General features: G+C 40.9%; 1 protein-coding gene and 1 long non-coding RNA gene across 13 annotated transcripts in view; one reads left to right on the top strand and one right to left on the bottom strand.

The window, feature by feature from the left end:
- AUTS2 (activator of transcription and developmental regulator AUTS2) overlaps nt 1-21,236 on the top strand; it is a 1,215,487-nt gene that overhangs the window by 151,389 nt on the left and 1,042,862 nt on the right. The window lies entirely within an intron of this gene.
- On the bottom strand, nt 6,968-11,929 carry LOC118151642 (uncharacterized). Its single transcript, XR_004740046.3, has 3 exons — nt 11,641-11,929; nt 10,818-10,965; nt 6,968-9,157 (listed from the first exon to the last, which is right to left on the bottom strand). It is a non-coding gene; the product is annotated as an uncharacterized LOC118151642 (long non-coding RNA).

Below are 21,236 nucleotides of genomic sequence, written 5' to 3'. Positions count from 1 at the left end.
AACAGTTCTCCCTGGCTTGCGGCTTCTCTGCTGCCATGTTGACAAATGTTGCTTCTAGTGAAATACACAAAAATAAATAACAGCAAGGGAGAGGGGAGCACAGAGCTAAGTGAATTCATTTTGCCTCTTGAGTGCCATTCTCATTTGTTTTAAAAACCACCCTGGCATTACAGACAGGAAAGGGGGAGGCAGGAGAACTGCAGGAAAACTGCAGGAAAAGAATGGGCCACATTTGATTCTATGAATTGGGCTGTAGGGGCTGGCTGAACAAACAGCTTGAGGAGTATCTGGAATGTAGGGCCTGGGGTTGAGGAAGAGTTGACAAGGAATCTGAATATCCTGCAGATATTCATGGAGCAGCAGCTCCATTTACATGGTCTTCAGAGTTTATTTGGTATGTTCTCTTGTTTTCTCATTCTGTTGATGACGAGATTCAAATTTAAGCACTGCTGATGTACTAGTACGTGACCATGTTTGGTTTCTGTCAGTGTGATAGGGTGTATTAGGACTGGAAAAAGGCCCAAAGTGTGAGGGTGTTGAGGTTCTTAATTTTTACTCTGCAGGTTTGACCCACATGAAAAGGTGGGGGGAATGCTGACAAATACTGATTGCCTTTCTGAGTCAAGTGTTTCCACAAATGTTACTAGTATTATTATTACTTTTCAGAGAGAGGGTCTTCCAGCCTGGAGTGCAGTGGCGAGATCATAGCTCACTGTAGCCTTAAATTCTTGGGCTTAAGTGATCCTCCTCCCTCAGCCTCCCAAGTAGCTAGACCCACAGGCATGAGCCACCATATTCAGTTAGTTTTTAAATTTTTTGGTAAATATCTGGGCCTTAAAAAGTGCTGGGTTTACAGGCATTAGTCACCAGGCCTGGCCTCAGAAACATTGTTTCATTGGTTAGCATTAAAAAGGTTGGTGGTCTTAGCTTCATTTCACAGACTAGGGAGGACAAAATGTTCAGGAATTATGATATTCTCTTGCCAAAGGTGTTACAGAAATTAGGGAGTGGAATAAAATGGAAACCCAGTGCTTCCAGACCTATAATTTGTTCCTTTTCTACTTTAATAGTAAGCCATCAAAGGTATGGAAGAAGAAAAGGGGAAGGGCATTGGAAAATAAGGGGGATAACAGCAAGCCGTAGAGACTGAAAACATTTTGTTTAGAAAAGTTGCACATCTTCTTTGAAAGTTTTTGTTCATTAAAAACCACCAGGAAAAGTACAGTGACTTGCATGCACACACAAAACTTTGTTTTGGGTGGGTAAGTTAAGAATGATCACCTGACCAATTACTATTGACTGGAAAAACATTTCCCTGAGCCTTTCATAAATTATCTTAATGTGCATATTGTTGAGGCAGTACCTGATAAATAACAGCCTAATTGGCTACCCAGGGTCTGAGAGACCTTTGCTTAGCCAGAACTAACCTTTCATTCTGGGTCTGGCAGATTGATTTCTATTTGTTGAATGATTTTCAATGCTGTTTATCAACTAAATATTCTGTTCAAAATAATTTCTTGTCCATTGCTAATAGTAGATGCCTTTAGGGAGAAGGGGAGAGAAGCAAGAGTGAGGTGACGGGGACTTACTTTTCCTTATATTCTCCTTGGTACTTTTTTTATTTGTTCCATGTACTATTCTATATGATGGAAAGGAAGGAAGTGTATTTAGGCAGATGGAAGGTAAGAAGGGTAGATGAAAGGATGAATTATTAGTCTGAACTTTAGGCCTTTATTCATCAGTTGTTTAGTCTGTGGGATTGTTTCTCAGCATATAAACTTCTTCAGTTACGTAGACATATATTAGGTGTTAGTTCAATTTATCCGATCTGCAAAGGTATAGCCAGGTGTCATCACGAGGAAGTATAGTAGTACAGTGTTTAGGGTTAAGAGTCTGAAACTTAGACTTCCTGGGTTGTAACCCTTTCTTTACCACTTAGTGGCTGAATGTGACCTTGGATCTTACCTTACCTGGCATTTCTGTGTCTTGCACTGCTTGTTGTTCAAATAGTGGTTATAACAAAATTTGTGAAGTTGGAAGGATTAAATAGGATTTTTAATCCAAATGAAGTTCTTATAACAGTGCCCAATACATGGTACTCACTAAAAGTTAAATTATTTTGTGACTGTCATCACAGGTGCTGATTTGCCTCTTCCATCTCTCTGCCCCTTTCTTCAATATGGTGCAAAACTCCCCCTCCTTGAATGCCCAGACACATGCCTTCTTTTGAGTTCACTAGTCTGGCACTGGCTCCTAGAAGTGCTCTTTTCCAATGACAGCAGGATATTTGGACCATTGGGAGAGTAAGTGGACTGGGGTGGGCCTCCGCTCTCTATGGAGGTGTATTTTCTCCCAGTGGGAGGAAACACCACTTGTCAGAACACAGCTTTGGCTTGCCCAGGTTCTTGTACAGATGGAGCCTAGAGTCTCTCTGGGCCCCTTGTCATGGATCCAAGCCAAGGCTGTCACTTGCTGAGCCGGGAATAATATAGGAATTAGTCTTTTTCTTCTTTATACTAAGCACTAATCAATCTACAGTTAACTCTGTATCTAATTTCTGAACCAGATGCCGTGAATAACGGCCCCTGAATGTGTTTGCCAATAAAAGGATAAGTTTAAGGCTTTTAATCAATGCTGCTTGCACTCAGTATTTAAGGTCAGAATCTTGTGTGAGACTTATTTTGATAAGGATAATTGTTGGGTTAAAAAATGAATGGTTTTTGAAATTGTGACACTCGTGGGTGAATTAATCTTTGAGAGGATGGAAAATTGTCGATTTAATAAGAGTTCTCTTGCTCTCTAGTTGTCTTTCAGGTCACTTTTGGAAAAATATGACTTTTAGGAGGAAGGAATTCTTTTTCAATGGTGAAGGAGATAAGAGACTAATAGAAATTTCTAAGGAGTCAGTGATAGAGGCTCAGAGGGGAAATTGGAAATGAAACTGGGTATTTTGGAACTGTGGGGAGCTGAGGGGCTGGAACTGCAGCTGTGTATGTTTTAGGTAATATTAACTTGTAATTTTATGTCTCCAGCATACCTTTCTCAAAGGAATTCATGTTTCCGGACCAACAACTGTCTACTGTCTAAAGTATAGAGTTTAGAAACATCTAGGGTTTAGATACTGGCTTTACTGAATGGCCTTGGGCAAGTCCCTTAACCTCTGCACCCTCAGTTTTTATAATTACAAAATGGGGATGGTAATAGCTACCTCATAGTTGGAAAATGTAAATGTGATCACATATGTGAGAATGTAAAGTGCAGTGCCTGGCACACAAGAGGTGCTGAAAGGGGCATCTCCTTTTACTTTTTTGTGGAGTTTACTTGGCTGGTCTGTCATACATTTGTTTGTTGTGCAAGTGGATACATGTAATGTGGAAATTTCCCTACCTTGTAACAGTGAGTTGGAAATTTTTCCTGTTGACTTGTTTTGTTTTTTTCTTTTGTGCTTATGGAAAGGTGTGAGAGAAATGAGTCAGGAAGCCCTCCATTTCTGGAGTGGCTCAGTGGTAATTCTGTGTCTGAGTGGCTCACAAGCCTGCGCAGTCCAGAGAATATGATAACTGGTAGATCTTGTAGAACAAGGCTCTGCTCCTTTGACTATGGGGAAGTTCCTTAGTCTTCCTAAAGTTCTCTGTCCGTGAAAGGAGGATGTGTGAGGGTACAATATGGGTAATGTTTGTGAACAACCTTTGTTAGTGTCAGGGAACTCCACAACTATGTGGTGTGGTATTTTCATTATCTTGAGTTGACAACAGTACTTATCCAAAAGTGAGTTCTGGTATTTTGTCAAATGTTAAAGGCTCAAGTAATAACTTTCAACTCAAGGAAGATTTGTATCTACTCTGGAACTGGAGTAGATTATATTAAGAATGTAAGATAGGCCGGGCGTGGTGGCTCAAGCCTGTAATCCCAGCACTTTGGGAGGCCGAGGCGGGTGGATCACGAGGTCAACAGATCGAGACCATCCTGGTCAACATGGTGAAACGCCGTCTCTACTAAAAATTACAAAAAATTAGCTGGGCATGGTGGCGCGTGCCTGTAATCCCAGCTACTCAGGAGGCTGAGGCAGGAGAATTGCCTGAACCCAGGAGGCGGAGGTTGCGGTGAGCCGAGATCGCGCCATTGCACTCCAGCCTGGGTAACAAGAGCGAAACTTCGTCTCAAAAAAAAAAAAGAATGTAAGATAGCTGGGCTTCCAAGATTTCTGGGAGAGCTGGCAATGTGTCCCTGAGGCTCAGATTCTTAGACCAGCAGGCCACAGGCTCAGGTTCTTAGAGTGGCAGGCCACACATGGGGGCTTGTGATTAAGCTGGTGCTGAGCATTGCTGAATTATAGGTCTTTGTGTGCCACGGGTTGGTTTTCTGCTGTTCACATGTACTCTTAATAGTGGCCTGTTTTCCTTTGCCTCAACTGTGACATCCCCTTGAAATGACCTTTATGGAGGCAGAGCTTGGATCTGCCTTGCTTCTTGCTGCCTACTGTGCTATTTTGTGCAGAGTGCTACACTTGCTCTCCTTTTCCTCCTCTGGTGTCTTAACAGGTGATTCAGCTGGAAGAGGAGGTTGCAGAAGGTCAGGCTACCAAGCACCTCTCTTCATGCCTCAGCCAATCCATACCCCAACACTGTGTGGGAAGAGGTACTCATCTGTTGAGAAGGTGTGGGGACAATATATGGTACACACAGAGGCTCCAGGGTGGTTACAATGAGTATAGCGTGTAGAGGGAGAAGGAGCAAAGGACGGTTTGGGAGGTAGGAAGTAAAGTTTCAGCTAGAGCTGACAGTGAAAGGCCTTTTTTGTCTTTAGACTTTTACTGTGTAGGATAATATAAGGGTTTGTTGTATATGAGACTTTTGACTTTAACTCTGTTGCAATAGGGATTTGTTGGAGGATGTTAAGTAGTGAGGATGGTATGAAAGATGCATTTTCGCCGGGTGCGGTGGCTCACACCTGTAATCCCAGCACTTTGGGAGAGGCTGAGGCGGGTAGATCACGAGGTCAAGAGATCAAGACCATCCTGGTCAACATGGTGAAACCCCGTCTCTACTGAAACACAAAAAATTAGCTGGGCATGGTGGCGTGTGCCTTTAATCCCAGCTACTCGGGAGGCTGAGGCAGGAGAACTGCCTGAACCCAGGAGGTGGAGATTGCGGTGAGCCGAGATCGCGCCATTGCACTCCAGCCTGGGTTACAGGAGCGAAACTCTGTCTCAAAAAAAAAAAAAAAGAAAGATGTGGCCGGGCGCGGTGGCTCACGCCTGTAATCCCAGCACTTTGGGAGGCCGAGGCGGGTGGATCACGAGGTCAACAGATCGAGACCATCTTGGTCAACATGGTGAAACCCCGTCTCTACTAAAATTACAAAAAATTAGCTGGGCACGGTGGTGCGTGCCTGTAATCCCAGCTGCTCGGGAGGCTTAGGCAGGAGAATTGCCTGAACCCAGGAGGCGGAGATTGCGGTGAGCCGAGATCGCGCCATTGCACTCCAGCCTGGGTAACGAGAGCGAAACTCCGTCTCAAAAAAAAAAAAAAAAGAAAGATGCATTTTCAGGGTTTTCATTTGCTCATGGCATGGTGGAAGATGAAGGGTGGATGGTGAGGAGAGTGGAAATAGGAACATAGAAGACTGCTGCAGTATTTCAGATGGGGATTGCTTGGGGCCTATTTAGGTCATCTCCAGTGCAGGTGCCCAGGGGAAGTTGCAATAGATACTGTACATGCAAAGGAAAATGACATTTGAGTGCCTGTTTTGTGCCAGGAACTTTAAGTACTCTACAGACATTAGATCTTCTCATTCTCACAACAGCAACAAGGGGAAGGTGTTATTTCTCACCATTTTCCAAATAAAGAAACTTAGGTTTAGAGCATAAGTAGTTTGAGATCCCTGGACAGCTTGTAAGTTGCAGGGTTGGGGTTTAAACCTGATTACATCCAAATCCAAGTCCTTTCTGTTCGTATTACACCACACTGTGGCCCTCAGGACACAGCCTTATGTAGTGGTTTTGCATTAGCAAATAACTTTGCAAGGACTAGTCTATTAATAGTGATCTCTTTCAACATTCCCATGAGATGAGGGAGCACAATTAATTGTTCAGCTGAGGGATTAGAGATATAAGAAGGTTAAGTGACTTGACGAGGTCGCCCATCAAGTGGTTTGGGGAGGACAGGCAGAGGTGAGTGAGGTTTGGAGCTGGCCATTTTGAGCCAGTAGTCTTATTGAGAACAAGAATTTTCCAGCTTCATTTTATAAATCCAGTCTTTCTTCTAATTCTATAGATTAGGGAAACTGTCATGGAAATGGTATGCAAGGCAAGTGCCTGAGGCTGAGATGGCACAAAGCACCGTGGTATCTTGGGGTTACTTTATAATCAAACTCTCTCTTCTAGCATACTCCTTAATTAAAACAACAATCATCTCCACCAAAAACTAATCATCTTTATTAAGCATGCAGATTGGAGTAAGGGTGGGGAGACTTGTGTCTGAGAAAGATCTCGCCAATAAATTGTTTCCTTTGCCATAAGAATTGTGTTGCTGAGCTTAATAATTAGAAGAATTCTCACTCTACCCTGCTTCCTTTTACTGTTTGATTTTATGGGTCTGACATTGTTGTTGTTCCTGGGAATACTTGAGGTGCCACAAAGAGCAGCATTATGATGAGAGCCATGGGAAACCCTTGCTAATTATGGTATATTGTGCCCTATTCCTTGTCTGTCAGTCTCTGTTGGTTATTATTACTCATTTAATTTTTATTTTTGAGAGATGAATGCACAGGGCAGAATAGGTCTTGAGAATGTCTTTGACTTGGATGGACACTTTGGGCATGCAGGGGTCAAGAGACTGGGTATCTTGTGGTAGAAGTTGGAGGAACAGTTAATACATTTTGAGAAGGGGGAGTGAAGGCCAGGGACTGAAAAGATGCTGAACTACAAACCTGAATGATTTTATAGTTTGTTAATGTTATCCCTGGATGCCATGCCCCCTCATGATTTAACCCTGCCTTGCAAACAGGGATGATAGTTTTGCAAATGATTTAACTCCCTGCCATCTACTGCTTTCTCCCTGGAGGTCACGGGGCAAAGACAAGCAACACTGGCATTGTGCATGTGTGAAGGGTAACTATAGGTAATAAAGTGGCCACCCGAACCGTTGCAATCCTATGTAATATTCTAGTGAAGTGATCTGGTTTCTGCAGTCAGGATGCCAAATATGGGGGAGAAGGAAGTGATAGTCATTTACAGTGTCATGTTTAGTCTTTTGCAGATGTGCTTACAGTTTTAACAAAGGCAGAGAAGAAATTATAGGGTGGGAAAGAAATGCCTACAGACAGCCTGCTAAAGCCTAAGAAGGAGGAAACTAGTATTTGTGTGTTTTAGAAATGCTAAGCCCTTGCTTACATATCAGCAAGCAAAATATTGGCATTCACTTCTGACTTGAGGAAGGCATATCTGAAGTCAATAGAAGGAAATGCCTAAACATAGTCCTCACTCAGAAAGAAAGGAGAACTGTGGAAATGCTCAGGATTATCTCATAAAAGCCCTTTGTGTATTTGAAGCCTCTAATGAAATCAGCCTTGTTCTCCAGGCCAGACAACTTCAGTTGTTCTTACCTTTCTTAATTGTATCTTTTTTTTTTTCATTTCTTTTATGCTTTTGTCATCTTTTAAAAATTCTTTTATTTGAATAATACCAATAAGAATGGAATTTCATGTCTGAATGCAGGCATGACTTGCTTGCTAGTAACTACCAGTTTTTATCAGGAAGCAGAGTGGGATGCTCAGTGATTTTGTTGATGGTGAAGATGTCCAAATCTTTTTATATGTCTAGCTCCATTATCTGCTGCATTTACCAGTGTGTAGCGTTGGTGCGTGGAACCTAGTGGGCATATAAACATTTATTGAATGAGTGAACATACATGTACTGAAGTTTTTACAGTTTTTACTTTAAAATTCAATATTTGCTCTGGGTCAGTAAAGAGAAACCCTTTGTTTTGTTTTTTTCTTCATAAACACCAAAATCCTAGGAAACATTGGGTTTAACTTGCCACAGCACTCTGCAGCTTGTACAGACTTTTCCAGAGAAGAAAATTCTTTCTCAGTTCTGTATTAGTAGTCCCTTGCTTTCTCATCTGATTCTTCTTTCCTTTCTTCTCTTTTATCCCTTTCTCTCACCCATTCATGTATTGAATTCAGTAAATGCTTCTTCAACCTCTGCTGTAAACAAGGCACTATTTTAAGTGCTAGGGATATTATTATAAGCAAAATATTGTCTCTGGTTTCATGAAGCTTATATTTTGGTGGTGGATCAGGGGACATGATTGACCAGAAGAAGTTAGATTTCCCTGTTGGGACAAGGGTTTCAGAGAAGTTAAGTTGGTGGTTATGTAGGTAGTAGAGATAATGATTGCTCCCTGTGAAGGACTTGCAGTGAAGGACTTGAAATAAAGTGATTTCACTTTATTTTCTATTTATATAACCATCTGAATCCCAATACAGTGTTTTGCCTGATATGTAAGATTCCTTTCAGGCAGGGTTTTGTCAGTTATCATTTATATCTCCTTTTTTGTAATTAGATTAGATCCCTTTGATTTATTCAAAGAGAAAAATGGGCAATATGCAATGTGTTTCTGCCCAATATCTATTTTGCTATGATGTTGATGCAGTAATATATACTTTCTTCTTCTTATAGTGTGTTTTAAACATTCCATTATTAAGAAATTGGTGCCCCCTTCTTGTTACTACTCTTTGCCTCCAGTTATTTAGCAAGCAGTTTAATTAATGTTCTTTTACCGCCCGCCTTTAGTATGAGTTTCAACAATTTTAACACAAAGTACACATATCAATTGTATGAATTTACTGAAACCCAAGCAAGCCTGTGATACTCATTCATTCATTCATTCATTGCTTCATCTAGCAAATGTCCAAAACAAAAAAGACATTTGCTTCCTCTCTACACATTTCAGTCTATTATGAACTGTTTTGTTGAAATCCAGAAACATAACATGCAATTCTCTGGGGTAAACATTTCACTAAATAAACAGTCGTGAGAATTCTGAAAATACCCGTAACTGGGTTAGCCTCGTCTTATCAGAGAAGTTTTCACAGAGTAGGCAATCTTTGACCTGGTTCTTGAAGAACAAGGATGTGTTTGCCTCCCAGAGACCTGTTGAGAAATAGCCAGAATTAATTAGTTTTGCTGCAGTCATTGAGGTGCTGGTCCTAGAGTGTGGCTTCCACTGCAGTGCTGGACATGGGGAAGATGATCTCATTGCAAATATAGCCTGGGTGGGTGTTTGGGTTTTATTTTAAAGATTCTGAAGCAGCATTTAAACAAGGTTGACATCAGGACCTTTTTAGTTGGTTACTGCTGTTGTTCACAATTGATTTAGATTGATAGGGCTTTAGTGTTCTTACTGTTGCATTCCAGTATTTTGAATCAGTCACTTTATTACATCATTTACTTTCTGGCTTAGGCTTAGTTGTTAAGTGAATCAGGGGTAAACCAACCGTGGGTTACTCTCCTGCTTCCTTTTTCAGGTAGTCTGGAGTAAACAAAACAACTAAATCTCTGTTGTCACCGTGTTTTGTTCCCATCTCAGAACCTGTAGAATGGCCAACATTTCTAGTAGTGTATTGGGGTAGCCAAGAACAAAACGTTTTTTAAAAAAGAGTTTAGAAAAGCTCATTAACACATTTGTTACTTGCTGAAAGCCCCAGTGAATTTTCCAGCATCCGTATTGTCCTTAAAATTTGCCCTTTAGTTCTTAAGGTTGTGGAGGTGGGGTTTTTTTTTTTTTCCTTCCCCCTTTAATCCTTTTCTGAACTCTTTGGAGAGACACCTGGTGAGAGAGTAGGCTCTTCTGCTTTGTGTGCCCTCTAGTAAGAGATAATCAGCAGCAGCTTTGTATCCTAACGTTGAAAATGTGTTGTGCTAGATCATTTCAACCCAACAACTCACCCTCTTCATGTCTAATGCTTGGAGCTAAGCCCTTATTTCTGACTACATTAGCCAAAAAGAAAAGAAAAAGGTGGGCCAGGATAATAACAATTATCACAGTAAGAACACTTATTGTGTTTGGAATAAGCAAGTGTTTGCCTATTTAATACGCATGACAATCCTACTAGGTGTAGATACTGTTGTTTTCTCCTTTTGGTGGATAAGAAAACTGAGTCACAGAGATTCAGTAATTTGCCTAAGGTCAGACAGCTGTCTGCCTGGGGAACCTATATACTTAATTGCTGTGCTATACTATGGTTATCTCTTATCCAAATTGCTTGGGACCAGAAGTGGTTCAGATTTTTTATTTTTATTTTTTCAGATTTTGAAACATTTACATAAACATAATGGGATATCTTGGGGATGGGACTCAAGTCTAAACATTAAATCCATTTATGCCTCATGCACAGAGCCAGAAGGTAATTTTATAGAATACTTTTAATGATTTTGTGCATGAAACAAAGTTTTGACTGCAACTGCTTCTGTGAGTTCAGGTGTAGAATTTTTCATTTGTGGCATCATAAAAGTTTCAGATTTTGGAGCATTTTAGATTTCAGATTTTCGGATTAGGGTTATACAACCTGTACTTCATGAGACAATTGAGAAACATGCCTTTCTAGGGCCTCAAACAACTGGACGTTATCCTTGACTATTCCATGTTGTGCATTGGAGAGTTAGATCTCCTCGGTGCCTGTGAACAAGTGTTCTTTTGAGTGATGGTCTTTTTGTGATGCTAGTATATAATATAGCTTCCAAAGTCCTCACTTTATTTACTCTTATTCTAGCCCCACCCCATGTAAAGGACTCATTTTAAAGATGGGCAAACCTGGAAGCTGAACCTGACTTCTTACTCTTCATGCCTTCAACTTATGGTCTTAAAGGATTCAGTTTTGCCATTCTGTCCTCAAGAAGATCCCATACAAATAGAGGCTTTAATTTCTGGTTGCATTCTTGCATTTTGTGTTTTTTCTTGCCTAACAAATGAAAGAAGAAAGTTTATCTTAATAGTAAACTGAAATGAAAAACCACTTTTTTTCATGAACTTGCTAATTTTCTTTCATTGTATAGTATGAACTCAAGCAACAAAGACCTGGTCAAAAAACAAACAAGCAAAAAGCATCATTTTCTGTAAGATACTCGGTTGCGCTAACACCAAAAGTTACAGAGTTTAATTGGAGATAATTTAAAAAAAATTTTTTTTGGAATAGAGATCGGGTTTTCCATGTTGACCAGCCTGATCTCGAATTCTTGGTCTCAAGCGATCTTCCCATCTTGGCCTCCCAAAGTGCTAGGATTGCAAGCGTGAGCCACCATATGTAGCCTCTTATTTTAGATGATTTTTTAAAATGAAGATTTGCTTTATAATAAGAAAAGGGAAACCATAATTACAGACCACAGAGAAGGGCTTCTTTAATATATTTAACCTGTTTATTTACAGATCACTTCTTTCTAGAGAGACTGAATTGAGGGCAGAGAAACCTAAATCCTACATATAAAGAGCTGCTGCCCATTCAAAATAATTACAAATGACAGTAAACCATTTCCCCACATAATCCTGTATATCAGTAGGAAAATAGGTTTTGAGATTCAAAAAACTCAATTTCAAATCTCTAGTTGTAATTATTTGACTTAATATATAAGGCACTTACCAGAGGAGATGGTTGCAAATAGATTTGATGACAGGTAAATTTTTCTTATGGTCTGCTAACTTCTTATTCAGTCTTGGCCAACCACTGATACAATGCTGAGAGTTGCTTTCTCCTTTCCCCTCTACTAGCTTGGGATCTGCAGACCAAAAAAAAAAATCTATAACTTGCAAGGCTAATAAATGCGTGCTTCAGCTGCCTGGAAATGCTGCTGGACTGGCAATATGCTGCCCTGGTCTAATAGAGACTGCCTCAGATCTGGTCTTTAACCTGGATTAGCTGGCTAAAGGGAATCCTCTGGGATTCTGTGTGCGATCACCTGGTGATGTGTTGTTGTATAAATGTAACATCCACTAACTTTGTCAGATGCTGTCTGGCCTGGCTGCTATGACTGTGATTGGAATGGAAACATACAGCTTGTTATTAAGGTAGTGACTAACCAGTGGGGGACACTGATGTCTGTTGATTTTCATTGTTTATTGATCTAGTGAGTTAGAATGCCTTTCCTGGGGTGTTACTGTTAAATAGTTCAGTCCTGTTAGCCATTTTGTGAGATTGTCTTTCTGTGTGATTTGTGTGTATTTCCTTGATCTAGCAGGGTGCAGGGTCAGAAAATGTGATGGGACATGGATTTGAAATAAAATAGGGGGTTAAGGAATATCATGCTCCTCTGAATATTAAGGAAAATCTTTAAGCACCGAATTAACTTCAGAAAATCCCCTTGCTCTCACGGTTTGGAATTTGGCTGGGTAAGCTAATAACGGGAATGAGAGCTAGGAGTTGTAGGTTAAATTTTTCCCTGGCAAATACCAGTATTTCAGGATTACCTCTACTCTTATCTTGCTACCTCCCACAGGATCTTTACAAACTCTGTGCAGTAGAGATTATCTTCATAAAGATTTCAGATGCATTTTATGAAATGATGAATGTTGTTTTTTTATTCATTTAGTACATTTATTGAGTACCTACGATATGCCAGCCCCTGGTCCTGGTCCTGGGGTTTTAGTGGTATACAAGAAAAACAAAATTCTTAGTCTTATGGAATTTATATTATAGTGGACTATAAGTTACAATTTTCACTATTTGAGAGGACCCAAGCTTCAGCTGCTGTTGCTGTTCGGCACACTGGCCCAGGTTGAGAGAAGAGACTGGGATTCAAGTTGCAGTTCCTGTCCTGATTTGCTGCATTTCTCAAGGCTTGAGTTTAACTACCTGTAAAATAATGACATTGGGCCATATCTAACTATTCATAGGGTTTTTTCCAATTCTTTCACGCATAGTTCTGATTTTCCTAAACAGTTTGGCCCAGTTGTCTTTTTTTCTTTTTCTTTTTTAACAGGGTATCACCCTATCACCCAGGCTGGAGTGCATTGACACTGTCTCGGTTCATTGCAACCTCAGCCTCCCTGGCTCGAGTGATCCTTCCACCTCAGCCTCCCAGGTAGCTGGGACCACAGGTGTGCACCACCACGCCTGGCTAATTTTTTGTGTTTTTGATAGAGATGGGCTTTTACTTTGTTGCCCAAGCTGCTCTCAAACCCCTGAGCTCAAGCGATCTGCCCACCTCGGCCTCCCAAAGTGCTGGGATTACAGGTGCTAGCCATTGTACCCAGTCAGCCCACTTGTCTTTGATCTAGTTGAGCTTCTGGCTAGTTCATCACGGTGACCAGTGTTTGCATATTAATTCAAACAATCAGTTTTTGTGCTGAGGAAGAAAATAATTGTTTCTAAAAAGTTTATATTTCTACTACATGGTCATGTCATTTAAAAAGAAATGTAAAGCAACAGCAAAGAAATACTCTCTTACTCAGGAATTACATACCTACATGAAGTCTTTGAGTTTTCCTTGTGTCATATGAGCTGGTTGATTGCAGGTAAGGAGAATTGCATGTTCTTACATGCTCCTCAGAAACACCCATCACTGTGTAAGAAATGCTTTTTTGTTTGTGTGAAATCATAATATAGAGCCCATTCCACCATACACCTTCATCATCTAGCTTGGGGATACAAGCCTGTTAATCAAGTGGGAATATAGGAAGTGAGACATGAAACACAGGTTTTATTTTCACACCTCTAAATGAGTGACTGCGGAGGATGAACTTAAAAATAATAATGTCACCTCATATTTGCATCACACCTTTTAATAAGGTGGTTTAAAAATATTTAGGGTGAGCCTTCATCATGATGCTTTAATTGCCTCAGCACAGTTGAATAGTACATTAGGGTGATGCCTCTGCTGTGCTGAAAAGCCTGGAGGAAGATGCTTGGGGATCTGGGAGATACTGTCACTCAGCGATATGTTGAGGATGACTGGTTAGAATCCCTTCAGATCTTGGGATCTCAGTTTCCTCTCAAATGCATGTTGTGGGTAGAGAAGCCTGGGCTGATGTGTATATAATTACATCTGTTATAAGTGACTGAACTTGTAAGAACAGACACACAAGGCATCGTTAGTAAGAAGTAATAATATCTACTGTAGTAATACTATCTTCTCATCTTTATAGGTCCATTTGAAATGCCTCCATCTCAGTAGATCTTTCCTGACTACTTCCACCTGGCCATCATATCATCTCTTCCATTAGATTTCAGGCAGACTGGGCAGGGACAGAGGGTTTTTATCCAGTCAGTCACTTAGAGGCTATTTGATCTTGGGAAGATAACCTGATTTTCTAGTGCAAAGTATCTTTATTTTCGCATCTGTAAAGTGAAGAAAAGAATCCCTACTTCAGGCAGAGCGCGGTGGCTCATGCCTGTAATCCCTGTAATCCCAGCACTTTGGGAGGCTGAGGTGGGCGGATCACGAAGTCAAGAGATTGAGACCATGGCCAACATGGTGAAACATGGTCTCTACTAAAAATACAAAAATTAGCTGAGTATGGTAGTGCGCACCTGTAGTCCCAACTACTCCGGAGGCTGAGGCAACAGAATCACCTGAACCCGGGAGGTGGAGGTTGCAGTGAGCCAAGATTGTGCCACTCCACTCCAGCCTGGTGACAGATTGAGACTCAAAAAAAAAAAAAAAAAATCCCTGGTTCTTAGGGTCTTAGTGATACAAGTTAGTATACGCGGTGCCCTTAGAACAGTGTTTGGCATGTGCTGCTGTGGTTTTGTCATCATTATTTTTCCACTTCTTGGTACGTAGCTCATGTTCTCCTTAGCTATACAGATGTATTTAGCTATCTGCCTTAAATTGTGATGGGTTCCTTCTGATCTAAGAGCCCTTTTCACACCTAACAGGATACCTTTGGCTTGGTAGGTACCTAGTGAGGATCTTGGATTGAGTTCCTACAGGATTTTGTTAAGAATACAAAGTGGGGTGTATTCACATTCTGACTTTTAAAGCCTTTGAGGTCAGTTGGGGGCAAGTCTCATTTGTTTCTTAACTGGTAAAGCTGCCACACCAAGGCCACTTGCCCATGGTAGTCCACTGGGTAGCCTGATAAGAAGGTCAGTTACTCAAGGTTGTGGACTCCATTCCATTGTTGCTGATATTAATAGCATAAATGAGATGGCTTTTGATAATTCTCTGAGCAAATTTGGCCAGGTGAATACTGGACAGTAATTTCCTGAAGTGCCATCAAGTGTCAGGAACATGATTTATGTAACATGGGCTCCTGCTAGCTGGGATGAACATTGGAGCCCCTGCTGTGCTCTGGAATTATGAACGCCTGCCAGAGGAGCTGCTTTTGTTCTAGAGAGTTTTTTTTTTCTTTTAAGTTATACTCTCAGGTGGTGGGTGGGGGCAGGGGGTTCCTATGATGATGAATGGCGAGATACAGGGCTGAACTGGCTGGTTGCAAACCTTAACCCAGCAGTTTTTAGAGACAACTGGGATAAGGACATTTGAGCTGGCTGACACCTGGGTTGAAAGTACTGTTGTAAAAAAAAGTGATGTGTGTTTGGGGAGTGGCTTATAAAAAGAAGTGGTACCTTGGCATTCTAGCCAGGTAAAGGGAGATCTGCGCTTTTTAAGGTAGGAGCTTTGAAGAAAATGCAAAACTTGTATATTTCAGCATGCAGAAAATTGCACTTATCAGGCACACCTCATTCATATTAGCAAGAGTGTTGCTAGCATGAGAAGTGCATGAGAAGTACATTGTTGTGGAATGCTGTTATGAGGAAGCTGCTAAGCTCTTGGCTTTGGGGTATCGATGAAAGTTATCCCCTTGCATGTAAGCTTGCTGAGTAAAGAAAAAGTTTTGGCTCTAAGGCCTATGGAATCAGGCTCTGGATGGATGATGGATTTTTTCGTCCTTCACAGCCAAAACAAACAAGTCTTTCTCCCTTTATTTCCAGGCTACCTATGTGAATACATTGATAATATCTCTGAGAGCTTTAAGGAATTTTCCAGCAGAATGAGAGAAGACAGAAGAACTGTCTTGATAATTTAAGGATACACTCTTATCTCTTGATCTGCTGCATTTTGTTTTGGCTTCTGCTTAGGACAATGTTGGTAGTTATGTTGTCTTCTCTCCACTGGGCCTCACTCCCAGCACTCCCTGCTAGCCCCCACTGAGTTTCTCATTAGTCTGTATGTGGAAAACACTTTAATTGGGCTTCAGAAAGTTTTGGATTACATGTATACAATCAAAAATTGTCAACATTATTATTCAGCTTCTCCTTTGGTACATAGATCATGTTCTCTTTAACCGTACTGATGCATTTAGCTATCTGCCTTAAATTGTGATGGGTTCCTTCTTATTGAGAGCCTTTGTCACACCTAACATGATACATTGGACATGGTAGGTATCTTAGTGACCATGTTGGATTGAGTTGCTCCAGGATTTTATTAAGAATTCAAAGTGGGCGTATTCTCATTCTCAGACTTTTAAAGTCTTTGAGATTGGATGGGGGTAGGTCTCTTTTGTTTTGGATTACATGTATGCAATCCAAAAGAGTTAGATTTTTTTTAAAAAAAATAGTAATGATCTCCACCCCTTTTGTTAAAGAGACAGGAGCTCACTGTGTTGCCCAGGTTGGTTTCAAACTCCTGGCCTCAAGCAGTCCTCTTGCCTTGACCACCCAGTGTTGGGATCACAGGCATGAACCACTGTGTTCAGTATGTTCTAATTTTTATTTAAAATTAGAAATTTGTGGCATAGTCCAGGCATGGTGGCTTATGCCTGTAATCCTAGCACATTGGGAATCCAAGGCAGGAGGATTGCTTGACCTCAGGAGTTTGAGACCAGCCTGGGCAACATGGGAAAACCCCATGTTTACCAAAAATACCAAAAACCCCCACCGGAGCTGGGCATGGTGGCACGTGCCTGTAGTCCCAGTTACTTTCGGGGCTGAGGTAAGAGGATTGCTTGAGCCCATGAGGACAATGCTGCAGTGAGCTGAGATCATGCCATTGCACTCCAGCCTGGCTGGCAAAGTGACCCTGTCTCAAAAAAATAATTAAAATTTGTGGCACAATACAAATAACATAAAATTTACCATGTACAGTTCAACAGTGTTAACTATATTTACATTATTGTGCACCCAATCTCCAGAACTCTTCATCTTAAAAAACTGAAACTGTCTCCCTGTTAAATAACAACCTCTCATTCTCTGCTCTTCTTAGCTCCCTGGAAACCACCGTTCTAGTTTTTATCTCTATGAATTTGATCAAGTATCTCATATAACTAGAATCATATAGTGTTATCTTTCTGTGACTAGTTTATTTTACTTATCCTCAAGGTTTATTCATGTTGTAATATGTATCAGTATTTCCTTTCTTTTTAAGGCTCATATTCCATTGTATGTGCACACCACATTTTGTTTATCCATTTCTCAGTCTACATTTGGGTTGCTTCCACTCTTGACTGTTATAAGTAATGTTGCTATAAACATGGATGTGCAGATAGTCTTTGAGAGCCCCCTTTTACTTATTTTGAATATATAGCCAAAGTGGAATTACTGGATCATATGGTAATTCTATTTTTATTTTTTTGAGGAATTGCCATACTATTTTCCATAAGCAGCTAGATTTTTAAGAAGGTACATTTAAATTCATCTTTTTGGGCCTTGTTCTCCATGCTGCCTTGAGTTGTCCCTGGGTAAGTAAAGTTCTCAGGTAGTCACCTGCTCTGGCATATCTCTGAGATTTGACACACTTCAGCCACTTTCTGTGGCTCACTTTGGCCCTTTGTAGGTTGGTGCCTCTCATTAGACTCAACGAACAACTTCTCAGGATCTGGGCCTACCAGCGGTATTGAATCTTAGAAGGCCTGAGCTGAAGTGCTCATAGAGACTATCACCTGGTGCCATGCTTCTCACATTAGGTTATACCTCTCTACTTGTGTTTGGATAACAGTTGGAATGGCATGACAGTCTCTCACAGAGTCTGAAAATATAGTTCAGATGTACTTCTCTCAAACTTCTCTGCCATTGGGGTTGCACTATTGGAAAAGTGTGTGAAGCAGTACTTTACTCTGACACCCCACTACTGTATACTTGAGGAAAAATTGAAGACTAGATAGTGGAATGAGCTGCCTGTAGGTTGTGTGTGTGTGTGTGTGTGTGTGTGTGTGTGTGTGTGCGCGTGTGTGTGCGCGCGTGCCTGCGTGTTTTGAGATGGGAGAGGGAATCTGTGGATGCTTCTATACTCCATTGATTATACTAACATGAATCTTATTTAATATTACAAGGACATTTATTTGTCATCATCATCTTTTTTTTTTTTTTTTTTTTTTTGAGATAGGGCCTTGCTCTGTCACCCAGACTGGAGTGCAGTGGCGTGATCATGGCTTACTGCAGCCTCAATCTGCTGGGCTCAAGTAATCCTCCCACCTCAGCCTCTACAGTAGGGACTACAGGCACACACTACCATTCTCAGCTAATTTTTCCGTTTTTTATAGAGACGAGGGTTCACCATGTTGCCCAGGCTGGTCTCAAACTCCTGAGCTCAAGCGATCCTCCTGCCTTGGCCTCCCCAAGTCCTGAGATTATAGGTGTGAGCCACCTGCCTAGAAAGATGTTTCTAATTATAAATTGTAGTGTGAATTTTTGCTGTAGATGAACTTCTATCCATGTGGGCCCTTAAATACTGATATTTCAGTCATGTGAAGCTATCAAGAACCAAAATTTGTCAGTGCAGAACCAATAGAGGCCAAGCCAAGTATGGCCAACCCATTGTTTGTGCAGTGGCTTGCTCCATCTTTCTTTCCCTGGTTTATGTATGTGATCATTTGCAGATTCCAGCAGGTAGATTTTCTCCAAGACCTTAGCCGGTAAGCTGTCTAGTAGGGTTTATAGTTCATATCACTAGGGGTTTCACCTCTTCATGGCACACACTGTGCCTGTTGCCTAATACTCCTTTATTGTCCACGGCATCCAGGACCAATTTAGATGTCACTTCATGAAAATTCCTCAGACCCTCCTCTAGGGCAAGTTAGTCACTGCCTCTTCTGTGCCTTGCTTTGAGATTATTGTCATCATTGAACCTGATCCGCTGTATTGTAATTACTTAAGGCAGTCTCTCTCACCTGACTTTATCCTCCTCTGTGCAAGTGCCATGTTTTAGTCCTATCTGTCTACCTTAGGGCCTTCTGCAGTATTTGTTATATTGTTCTGTCTGTGGCAATTGATGAATGTTTTATTAGTCAAGTCTCTGATGCAATGGGATGGAGTAGAATTAGTAGTTTTAATTATGCCCATGGCCCCAAATAACTGTTTGACAACATCCAAGCTACTCACCATCTCTGACTCTCATGCTGGGTTGTATAAATTGAATTCTTTCAAATGAGCATAAGTTAAAAAACACTTAGCACATACCTTGTGCTACGTACTTTCTGATTAAGCATTTTTCTTACATTAACTCATTTCATTTTATAATAACCTAATGGAGTACATTTTACTTTTTTTTATTGTACTTCAGGTTCTGGGATACATGTGCAGATCATGCAGGATTGTTGCATAGGTACACACATGGCAATGTGGTCTGCTACATCCATCCCCCCGTCACCCACATCTGGCATTTCTCCCCATGTTATCCCTCCCTGACCTCTCCACCCTGCCACTCTGCTCTCCCTCCCTTGGTCCCCTGCAACAGACCCGAGTGTGTGATGCCTCACTCCCTATGTTCCTGTGTTCTCTCTCATTGTTCAACACCTGCCTATGAGTGAGAACATGCAGTGTTTGATTTTCTGTTCTTGCATCAGTTTGCTGAGAATGATAGTTTCCGGATTCATCCATGTCCCTACAAAGGGCACGAACTCCTCGTTTCTTGTGGCTGCATAGTAATTCCATGGTATCTATGTGCCACATTTTCCTTGTGCAGTCTATTGTCGATGGGCATTTGGGTTGGTTCCAGGTCTTTGCTATTGTAAATAGTGCCGCTATGAACATGCGTATGCATGTGTCCTTACAATAGAACGATTTATAATCCTTTGGGAATATACCCAGTAATGGGATTGCTGGGTCAAATGGAATTTCTATTTCTAGGTCCTTGAGGAATCGCCACACTGTCTTCCACAATGGTTGAACTAATTTATACTCTCAGCAACAGTGTAAAAGAGTTCCTATTTCTCCACATCCTCTCCAGCATCTGTTGTCTCCAGATTTTTTAATGATCGCTATTCTAACTGATGTTAGGTGGTATCTCAATGTGGTTTTGATTTGCATTTCTCTAATAATCAGTGATGATGAGCATTTTTTTCATATGTTTGTTGGCCTCATAAATGTCTTCTTTTGAAAAGTGTCTGTTTATATCCTTCTCCCACTTTTGGATGGGTTTGTTTTTTTCTTGTAAATCTGTTTTAGTTCTTTGTAGATTGAGGATGTTAGCCCTTTGTCAGATGGGTAGATTGCAAAATTTTTTTCCCATTCTATTGGTTGCCGGTTCACTCTAATGATTGATTCTTTTGCTGTAGAGAAGCTCTGGAGTTTAATTAGATCCCATTTGTCTATTTTGTCTTTTGTTGCCAATGCTTTTGGTATTTTAGTCATGAAGTCTTTGCCTATGCCTGTGTCGTGAATGGTTTTGCCTAGGTTTTCTTCTGGAGTTGTTATAGTGTTAGGTCTTATGTTTAAGTCTTTACTCCATGTGGAGTTAATTTTAGTGTAAGGTGTCAGGAAGGGGTCCAGTTTCTGCTTTCTGCACACTGCTAGTCAGTCAGTTTTCCCAACACTATTTATTAAACAAGGAATCCTTTCCCCTTCTGCTTGTTTTTGTCAGGTTTGTCAAAGATTAGATAGTTTTAGATGTGTGGCATTGCCTCCAAGGCCTCTGTTCTGTTCCATTGGTCTATGTCTCTGTTTTGGTACCAGTACCATGCTGTTTTGATTACTGTAGCTTTGTAGTATAGTTTGAAAACAGGTAGCATGATGCCTCTGGCTTTGTTCTTTTTGCTTAGGATGGTCTTGGCTACACAGGCTCTCTTTTGCTTCCCTATGATGTTTAAGGTGATTTTTTCCAGTTCTGTGAAGAAGGTTATTGGTAGCTTGATGGGGATAGCGTAAATTGCTTTGGGCAGTATGGCCAGTTTCCTGATACATTTTACTTTTATAGATAATGAAACACACACAGAGAATGGAGGTTACCTGGTCTGTTCAAACCCTGGAGTGTAGCCTGTGAATATCTATTTCTTTTTGCATGTGGTTAATAAACTAATGTA

The sequence above is a fragment of the Callithrix jacchus genome, chromosome 2 (genome assembly GCF_049354715.1).
Source record: "Callithrix jacchus isolate 240 chromosome 2, calJac240_pri, whole genome shotgun sequence".
Taxonomy (NCBI): Eukaryota; Metazoa; Chordata; class Mammalia; order Primates; family Cebidae; genus Callithrix; species Callithrix jacchus.
The sequence above is the reverse complement of the archived record's forward strand: the minus strand, read 5'-3'. Positions and strand labels throughout refer to the sequence as shown.